The sequence below is a fragment of the Canis lupus genome, chromosome 3 (assembly GCF_003254725.2).
Source record: "Canis lupus dingo isolate Sandy chromosome 3, ASM325472v2, whole genome shotgun sequence".
NCBI classification, from domain to species: domain Eukaryota; kingdom Metazoa; phylum Chordata; class Mammalia; order Carnivora; family Canidae; genus Canis; species Canis lupus.
Window position 1 is genome coordinate 45,117,501 of NC_064245.1, and position 10,311 is coordinate 45,127,811.

A 10,311-nucleotide genomic window follows, 5' to 3' on the forward strand; every position below is an offset into this window, starting at 1 on the left:
TTCCATCAAGAATCCCAGAATTTTTTCCAGAAGGGATGCTGTAGTGGGAACAATGTCTGTTTAGAGTCGTAGTGTATATTGTTTAGCAAAGAACAGCAATGCCAGTAAAACATGTATGAAGTGATCCCGTGGCTTGTAAAATTTTGAGTTCATTCTGTAGAGAAGTTTTCTTGTCGAAAATATGCACCTTACTGATTATGAAGAAACACATTAGTACTTCTCGCCCTACACTATGTCCTTAAAATATGGAAAAGAGAGAGGAGGGGAAAAAAAGAGGAAAGCAAGCTTTATGTAGGATGAATCAGTCATTAAACTTTAATCTCTACCACTAGGGGGCAGAATGAAGTTCTTTTCTAAACTGACTGCTAGGCAATCAACCATCACATCATTGAAACGTTGAAGGCACTTCAAAAAGACTCAGATGTTTAACTATTGTGCTAGTGATCATACATTCATATTGGGCTGCAGGCCAAAAGAGAGAAGAAAAAAAAAAGCTAGAGATTTGCAGCTGAAAAGCTATAAAGTGGTGAATTTTACCTTAGAGCAAAACCATCTTCAGTGACAAATTTCAAAGGCCATATGTATGCGATTTTCATGAAAAGCAGACGACCCTAAATTTCTTTGTTTAACTGGAAGCGATCTTCCACACAGAACAAGCAGGTTCTTTTCTGCGTTCCCCTGGCTTATTGTGCTGTTACAAATTTCGCTTTCCTTTCTAGTTCCACAATCAGGATTCTAGAAATGCCGTTTCATGCCAATGGGCATTTTATTAACACTGCCCCCTCCAGCATCTTCAGGGGTATCACCTTGGCCGCCAAATTACCAATGGAGAACATTTAGGGTATTCTGATAACATAGCATGGGGCTGTCCCCGCTCTTTTAAATTAAAGCCTCCAAACCAACCTTTATTCGATGGTAACAGCTTCATGTTCACAATCAAATTTTGCCAAGATGGGACATTATGATTTTTCTCCCCCATGTGGCTAAAACACTAAAAGTGATGAATCTGTAGGATTGCAAATGTTATTTCTCGCAATAACAGAGCCTCAATTTATAGGATCTGTTCAGAGCGTTTGCCTTTTAGACTGGGTAGCCAGATATTTCTCAGATACTTTAGCATAATCACACACCCCAGACATAACCACCGCAGGTTTTCTAAGCGAATCAACTGAAGAAAGAGAATCTGGGGTCGTTTGCAGGGTCCACCTGTCAGCTGGACAGGCAGAGAGTTTGCAGATTCAAATTCTGATCGATTCTGTTGTTCTAAATACAGGCAAATTGAGCTCGGTTCCCATTTTCACTAAATTGCGCAGTCCTGGGAAAGCTGGATTAAGTCCCAAGTGAAGTGCTGAGTTGGGCATCTCCCCTGCCCCCACCTTGTTTTCAAAGCACAAGCCAGTTTTGGAAATAGAGATGGAGCCAAAAGGAGTCACATCTTCCTTTTAACATCAGGAGTGCTACTTGATACGTATCAATATTTCCTGTCAGCTCCAACAAAGCAAAATCTCGGGCCTTATGGTATCCTGAGATGGCTAAATATCGTTTGCTTAAGTCAGCGTGTTCCAGACCTTTTATGTGGCCTGACAGTTGATTGGGAGAAGGCCCACTAACTTTCTTAAAATGTGCAGTCATCCGTTTGGCGGCCGGCTCCAGGGGTTCCACATGAAATCCTCTTTAGATAAATTCATACTTGCTCAGGGTGATTAGCCTTCCAGCTTGGTTGGCTCACTTGTCTTTAAAAGCAGGACATTCATGATCAATGTGGGGTTGAGTTGATGGTTGTCCTCTCTCTTCTGTTAACTGCCTCTACCGTGTCTCTAAAGCTGGTGAAGGGAGATGCAAGCAAAGAAGAAGGAAAAAAAGAAAAAAGAGATCCAAAAAAGAAAGAAAGAAAAGAAAAAAGAGAAAAGGAAAAAAAAAGGAGGGAAAGAAAAGAACACCGCCCCCCCCAAACATGACAGGCTGAAGTTGACAAGCTAATCCTTCAGGCTTGTCTTACTTACTGAAAGGCTCAAGTAATGTCAAAGAAACCATCTGATAACAGTCTTCATGCCAAACCTAACAGCTTTATTGCAACAAGAAACTTTCACATTAAATTTCCATGTGTTTTCTCTCCACACTCCTTAACTTCACTGCCCACTCCCCCCTGCCCCTTGTTGTTGTTATTGTTGTTGTTTTTGTTTCTCTCAAAGAAAGATAAGGCTTCCCTGCTTCAAAAACCAAATAGAAACTGCTACGGAGGGCCAACTGGGGTTATGGTCAAATTAGTGGATTATTATTACCTTGGGGACATTGGAAATCAAGTTTGTTATTGGCAGTTCCTGTTTCTGTGAGAGTCGTTAATAGCTAAAATTTAAAGAGTGTTGGTCAATCAGCAGAATGTTATTTTCTTAAGTGGGTTAACTGTTATTTGTCTTTCCTTCTTTCCTTTTCTCTCTGTCTCTTTCTTTCTTTCTTTCTTTCTTTCTTTCTTTCTTTCTTTCTTTCTTTCTTTCTTGCTTTTGCTGCTACTGCTGCTGCTACCTGCCACCAAGGTCACCTCTAATTGTAGACCCCCTCGTGATTAGAAAGAGAGCCAGTTTTCACAGAAATGGAGGGAACATTCTTTTCTGCAAATCTAGACGGGTGGACTGACTATAAGAGGAGATGGATGGGGTGGGAGTCTCAGTCTGAGAAATCTTTTAGAAAATAGTATCAAATTGTTAAGTGTACCAGAAGATAGAATAAATACAGACACAGCAGTAGAAATTATGGCAGCTCATTCTCTGTGTACGCTCTGGATGTTATGGAGAGAGTGTTTTTAGTAAAATACAGATCCTTCGGTGCTTACACTTTGTGACATTCTTGCTGGGACAGTTTTACATTTTGGAGCTAAAGAATTCATTTCAGAATTTTAAAGTCCATGAGTTGTTGTTACTGTTGTTGTTATTGTTGCATTTGAGCCTGGTCTTACTTCTCCAAGTTCTGAAACTAGTTAAAACAAAAACAACAACAACAACAACAGAAAACAGACACCAACCTTGCAAGGAACTCAGGGTAAATAAACAGTCTTTCTCTGTTAAGTAAAATATTTCCCTAAGGTAAGTTACTTTTCCAAGGGAATTACAGTATATGTCAATGTTGAGTAGTAGGTGTTTTCTACAGTCTGATTGATGTTTAGGAAAAAAACAGATTCTTGAAAATTAGCCTATTGTATAATTATGTGTCTGATGGAACAGCAAAGTGTCTTAGCTAAAAGTCTCTTAAAGAAAGATTTGGCTCCATCCTTCCAAAGGTTTGCTGATTTAAGGGCGTGATCCCTGGGATCTGCATTGCTGGTCAGGTGGCTAGATGGACTGAAGGCGGCAGGGAGAGACTTTTCCACCTAAACAAACTCTCGCGGGGGGCTAATCGGCTGGTCCCCCGACTTGCAAATATGCGAGCCCCCCAAATGGTACTTTTTTCCAGTAAGATCTCTCACAGTATTTTCCTTGGCTATTTTTGAAAACTGTATCCACGAGTTCCATCACATCTCTAATAAACTCTGTGCTGTGATACTCTGCCGAGTTTCTTGTATTTTCCACATTTCTATATTTAAAACAAATTCTCTACCCACCCGCCCCCTCATTGAATTGGGGGAAACACAAATAACTCCTAAGCTTTGCACTGAAAGGAGTTTGTTTTGCTTTCATGCCTAGTATTGCTTTTGAAACTGTTCAGAAGTAAAGAGAAGGCTGCTCGTTTTAGCTTTAAACACCAGCAACAAACATGTTGCCTTCCTTTCTGTTCGTTCTAGGTTTGATTTCACCCCAAATCAAGACACTCTATGGTTTTGTATGATGGGTTTTAGAATGATATCATATGTGAAAAAACTCACATATACGTGAAATAAACCTGTAGATGATAGGAACCTGGACCCATACCATAGAGACAGATAGGTTTCATATTTATCTATAGAATATACTTATTGCATACCATGTAAGAAGCAAACCATTAATCAAAAGAATTCCAAGTATGTGAAATCTGAGCATTCTGACATGGGGGGTTCTTCTACATCCATTTCGCAGATGGGGAAATCGAGCTGAGTACTCTGTCTAGAAGATTCCCCATGGGGTGTTCCAGCGAGAAGACTGGCAGCTTTTCCCATCAGGAAACTTACATAAATACCACAATTCCCAGGAAACGTATCCAAGCTGTTTCACCCAAGGTGTGTAGGGGAGGTAAGGGCTGGGAAAGAAACCTGCAAACCAACTCGGGGTGCATCTCTCCTTGAGGAGCCCTGGGGCAAAAGCGGCCTGGCCAGGTACGCTCCTGTTGTCACCGAAAAGCCTGTGCTGGAGCACAGAAGTTGCAGGCTGCTCTGAAGCAGCAAGGCGGATTATTTCAGCTCGCTGGCTTGGAAAGTGTGTTTGCAAGAGCATCCTCATAGCTGCAATAATAAACATCTCCAGCTGCAAGAGCTCTGCTCAACAAGCCTGGGCAAGGCCAGCCGAATTCCTTTCATTTGACCATCTTAGATTCCCCCCTGCAAGAGGCGAGTCCCGGAGCCCTGCGAACGTCCCCCAGCCCGGCGCAGGCAGGCAGCCCCGCGCTTCCCCAGGAACACACGCCCTCCCCCATCCCGTCTCTCCACTTTTGTTTTATTTACGAATATGTTGCCAGAATTCCAATGAGTTATCTATTCTGTGGCCCAATCATTTTCCCACCGAGGCCTTGTCGCCGGCTGACTCAAGGTCCAGTCGCAACAGTGAGAAGAAAAGAGGACAGCGAAAGAATTCTTTTCAACTTTTTTTTTTATGTTTCACTCATTTCTCCCTCTGTCTCCCCCCAGGCCTCCTCCCCTCCCCTGCTCCCTCCCTCCCCCAGCCTCCTCGGCTCTCCCTAACCCCCTTTATGTGACACGGATCGCTCAGATGGAAGCTCAGGAGGGTCCTATAGGGAATGCACAGGATCCCTGGGAGAAAAAAGCCCCCAACAAGCTATACACCAGATGTATAACGTTATATGGTCAAACTGGCAAACACAAAAGCTAAAAAACAAAAGGCGTGAATTAGGGAGAGGCATTCAAAAGCGTGTTTTCAAAACAGCCCGGCCAAGAGCCTGGATCCCCCTCCTGAGACTAAATGCTTGAAAGAAAAGGTGCTAAAGAAAGAAAGGAAAAGAAAAAAAAAGCCCATTTTTTCTAATTAGCTGAGGCCTAACAGGCACTGAATTTCGCAACTAGTTTTCGTCAAGGGGGTTGTGGTTTGTGAAACCGAAAAATATGCTTTTGAAACCTGGGACGTAGGCCTTCCTCGAACCAAAGCTCTGCTCAATCCTCGGGCTTTTTTTTCTCTTTCCTCTCTCCCCCTCACTTTTTGGGTTCCGCCTTGCTTCCCCGGGCCGATCCCCTTTTCACACCCTTCCCCCCAAGTACAAATATTATTTAGGTTTTAAAAGAGAACAGGAGGGAAGGCCACAATGGTCCTCCCCGCCCCTTCTTTCTCTCTCCTTGGCAGGGGATTCTCCATGCCAGCAACAGTCCTGAGTTGCTATGAATCTCATTCCAAAGCACCGGGGCACCCAGCACCCAAAGTGGGGAGTAAAAGGTGTCATTGCAGACAGAAGGGTGTGTGAGTGTGTGCGTGTGTGTGTGTGTGTGTGTGTGTGTTTTCTGTAAATGCCAGGATTAAGATGAAAAACTCTCCACCACTGTGAATTTAGATATTTGGAGGATGATCTCTCACTGTGAGGTTTTTCAAATGCAACAACGCAGTGTTTGCAGGCAGCAAGGTGCATTCCCGCAGCAAGCAGCTTTGCTTCCTGTGCACTGACAAAAGACACATAGGATTTGAATTAAAAAAAAAAAAAAATCAAAGCGAACAAAACCGGTGTCATGGTCGGAGACGGATTGGTCCTCTGGTGCCTGACAAATTATGAACTTGCATTCTTCAATGCCAGTTCTAATAAGAAAACGAAACAGAACTCCAGGCTAAGAGTTGGTGGGTAGCCTGCATTTGGGAGAGAGGCAACTTTAATTGCCGGGCTGTCTGGCTTGGATGCCTGTGGTCTTGCGCGGTGTGTTTTAGTAACAAATGCTTGTTCTAATGAATTAGCCTTATTAGGGGCTCCTCATATTCTTTCATAAAGAGCAGAGCTATTCTGAACTTCTGAATGCAACAGTCTCTTGATATTCTCACCCTGAAAGCTGGATGTGGGATTGTACTTCCTACTCCTGTATTTCCAGTAAGTCTCATATTTTTTTCACGGCAGAAGAGTGAGCGGCAGAACACTACTGAGCTTGCAGGTACCCGCAGTACCCAGACCAGGGGCGTCCAGGGCGCTTGCAAAATTCTGACGCTCAGAATGTATTTGCGCGCCCAGCTCAACAGTCAGGATTTTTGTTCAGTCACCTCCTGGCACATTCTTGTGATAAACTCGGTGGCATTGGATAAAACAGATTCATTAACTTTGATTAACCTTCTTTAACTAGAGTTAAAAACCTGCTGTAGGCAGCTCAGCTACCAATGCGGCTTGAAGATACTTTATCATGTTTAAGACCCAATTACTGTTGCACTGAGTAAGAATAAAACATCACAATAAAATGTGGAACAAACAGCCACTCTAACGTGCACGGCAAATAATCATTAATTTATAACAGCAACTTTCCCATTTCTATGGTTTTTCTGATGGCTGTACTTAATTCAAGTTGAATACTCTGGGATCTGATGCCGATATGAGTAACTGCTTCTCCTGCCTCATTGACCATTAGTCTTTCTCTTTCTTTCTTTCTTTCTTTCTTTCTTTCTTCTTTCTTTCTTTCTTTCTTTCTTTCTTTCTTCTTTCTTTCTTTCTTTCTTCTTTTTTTCTTTCTTTCTTTCTTTCTTTTCTTTCTTCTTTCTTTCTTTTTCTTTCTTTCTCTCTCTTTCTTTCTTTCTTTCTTTTTCTTTCTTTCTCTCTCTTTCTTTCTTTCTTTCTTTCTTTCTTTCTTTCTTTCTTTCTCTTTCTTTCTTTCTTCTTTCTTTCTTTCTTTCTTTCTTCTTTCTTCTTTCTCTCTGTCTAATGGCTTTAGTTGGAAATCTCAGAAGTCTCCTTTAAAAGTTCAAAATAGTCAGAAAAGGGGGATGGAAGTCCAGACAGGTTCTGTACAACTAGGTCTATGAGACAGAGAACATGGATCACAGTGTGATAGAACTTGAGGATTTTAGAACAAGTTGTCAATAATTGAAAACATTTCTAGTCGGCGAATTTAAATATTAAAGGAACAAGCCAGTAAAATCAGCATTGAGATCATGAAGACGGTGCTCCATAAATGCGCTGCAGGCTTTAAAGGGGCTGGAGCCAAGTCCATCTTGTGCATCTTGAGTAGGGATGCACAGAGCAGGGGAATGAGCCCAGCACACAACGGGTTAATTTTGGACAGGATTTGACTGAACTGGGAATAATGAACAGTGAGATACTGCAGCTTTCAGGCAAAACAGAGTAACAACAATTAAAAAGAGAGAGAGGGAATAAAGGGTGAAAACAATCTCCAGTTAACTAACCAGGGCAGACCAGTGTTCGAAACAGATAAAACAGAGGCCACCGGGAACGCGACTGTTTCTGCTGCTTGCTCTGGGCTTGGGTGCGGAAAGCATTACAACATTTGTGAGCCAACTGTTTGTGGGTTTCTTCTCATCTGCTTTAAAATATTTGGTTTTGCCGGATTTCCATAATAACCACAACCGCACTCTCCCCTCCAAAAACCCCCCACGACAACAGATGTGTGTGCTAAAAGGAAATGGAGGCACTGATATAATCAGACACTAGTTAGAGTGCTTTCATGCTAAATTCTCCAGCAAATTCACAACAACAAAAAACGCTCAACCACTGATGGAATTAATCTAAGATCCTTGATTATTTGAAGTTCTCAAAGTTTTCATTTTGCATTTTGTTTTTGAATGTATAGTGCTTTATTTATCAAACTGCAGTCTAATTTCCCCTTCAATTTGAGTCTGTGATTGTGAAACAAATAAATTGAAACTCGAGGGCCCGTTCTCTCCAAATTTAGTTCCATTATCACTTTAAGAATGCACACTACTTGATGACACAAAAGGGGTGTGTGTAGTTGGTTATTTAGTTGCTAACTCAGCACTCTGTTGGTTAACACAACATTTTCCAAACTCCTTTTCAGATTGTTTTATTGGGGGGCGGGCGGGTAGGTGGGTGAGTATGAATATCCTATGTGATGTGGTGGCAATGTATCTTCCAAAGATTTCAGATTTTCTATCTTAAAGTGAGAAAATGAGAATAAAGTTTTACAGAGGCTTAAATAAAAGTATGTTTATGTTTTCAATAAGTGCACACTTTAAAATATGTTGAAAATGGGGATAATAGTGATTCTTAAAATATCTTATTTTATCAGTAATATACCTCTATCATAGCTGTGGCTTTTTAGTATGTAGCCATGTGCACTTAAAGTATATTTATGGGTCTCATATAATACCAGATATTCTAGAGCATAAAAGAACATCAAATACATTTGACTGTTTTCGGCAGTAAATCATATTGCTCTTTACACAATGCTGTCACCTCTAACTATGTTTGACTTGGAATCATTTATCTAATATTCTTCTGTGAACATACTCTTAGAGTATGTCCACGTAATGAAACTGTTGTTGGGGAAGGAAAGTAAAATTGAGTTTAAAAAAAAAAAAAAAGACTTAATGGTGAAGATCCCTTTGGCTTTTGCCTCTCCATTTTTCCAACCTCAGAAGCTGGAACCACTTAACCTCAACCTACAGGTCCAGCCCTGAAATGACTCTGGAAATCATCCTGCCCCTGGGCCAAGGGGGAATTCAGGGAGCCACAGACCAGAAGTTCATCGGCCAAGCACAAAGTCCCCTTGGCCTCTGGACAAAATCTGTTCACCATTTCTTGGGGGGCAGATCCAGGCTTATTCCCAGGACAAGACTTTAACTCTTAGCCCAACTTCATATACTTCCTCTTGTGCATATACAACTTGTTGCTTTGTTTTCCTAGATGGTACCTGTGTTCCAAGGAACCTAGAACAAGTTCTCCTAGATTCTAGTATGCTTTCCCATAGTTCTAGTGCTGAAGACTAGCATTCCATGAGTTCGGGGATACTTCCTAGATGCTTTTTGTCTCCACACCTGTTTTTAGACATCCCTCAAGCCCTGCTTTGCCATCCTGCTTCCATAGCCACCATTCAACTACTCTTGGATCTCTCTAGAGACTGAATTTTTTGAAAGATCAACCTCCTTCTAGATCAGCCCAAGTTCTGGCCAATTCTGCTCTGGTGATCTCTCTCCTAACTCTTGGAAGTGGGGAGAGATCCTATCACAGAGCATAAAGAAGGTGAAAAGCAGCAGAAATCATCAGTAGGCTTCTTTTCACGTATCTCTTGTCCTAATTACCTTCTAATATCTCCAGATCCTTGACCCCTTTGTAACTATCCAGTCTCTACTTCAAAAACTAGTCATTCTATCCACCAAAGCTATGCAAATTTTGTCTCCAACCTTCTAGTATAATCTCAGTAATGCCAGATCCATAGAAAAATGTTATAATCTGTGAACCCAAACAAGAAGCATCAATAAACTGTAGACAACCTCAGTAGTCATCTGTAGCAGTCAGTGAGAGAGATTGGCAAACTGGCTAATTTCAAAGAGACAGCAGCCTAAATCCAAGAGGTAGGGATTATCAAGGAGTATGGAGAAGCCTTTCCTTGAGGCTCCTCTATATAATCAAAGAAATAAGACTCACAGTATGTGCCCCATGAAACACACCATGGTGGGTTCCTCACCTTTTACCTCCTCATTCCTGAAGTGGAACAGACCTTGAATCTTAGGTAGCAAATGAATGCCTTATAAGACCCACCCAGATAGTATCACTCCACTTGCCAGAATAGTTCCTTCCTAATAATTGCCCTTTGACACACAGGCAGGTTTCATCTTGGATAACAGGTGAGTAACAACAGAAGAGTGATTTGTACGGAATAACATCACCATGCAAAGTTCCATCCTAGAATTTTGAAATCAATGGTTCTCAAGCTTGCCTACAATGGGAATCACTTGAGAGACTTCAAAAAACAAAAACACATAGATTCCCAAGTCCTCATAAAGGCTGGTTCAATTGGTCTGGGGCTCAAGTGGATATGGACGTTTGATTTGGAGAGGTTCAGGGATTATGTATAGTCCCACAAAGTTGAGAGCATACCCTATATCTTCATCACAGCCGAATGTCATCTGCCGAGCAATGTGAAACCCAAGAGGATCATCTACTTTCACCACCACCCAAACTCAGGTTTCCATGCTTCTAAGACCAGCACTTTCTTCTCCAGCTAGCTGATAGATG

At 41.7% G+C, this 10,311-nt stretch overlaps 1 long non-coding RNA gene across 1 annotated transcript in view; it reads right to left on the reverse strand.

Annotated features, from left to right (window-relative positions):
- LOC125754861 (uncharacterized) overlaps positions 1–9,919 on the reverse strand; it is a 16,729-nt gene extending 6,810 nt beyond the window's left edge. The window contains exon 1 of the long non-coding RNA XR_007409845.1: positions 9,761–9,919. This is a non-coding gene — a long non-coding RNA (uncharacterized LOC125754861). The remainder of the gene's footprint in view (positions 1–9,760) is intronic.
- Between the last annotated feature and the right edge of the window lie 392 nt (positions 9,920–10,311).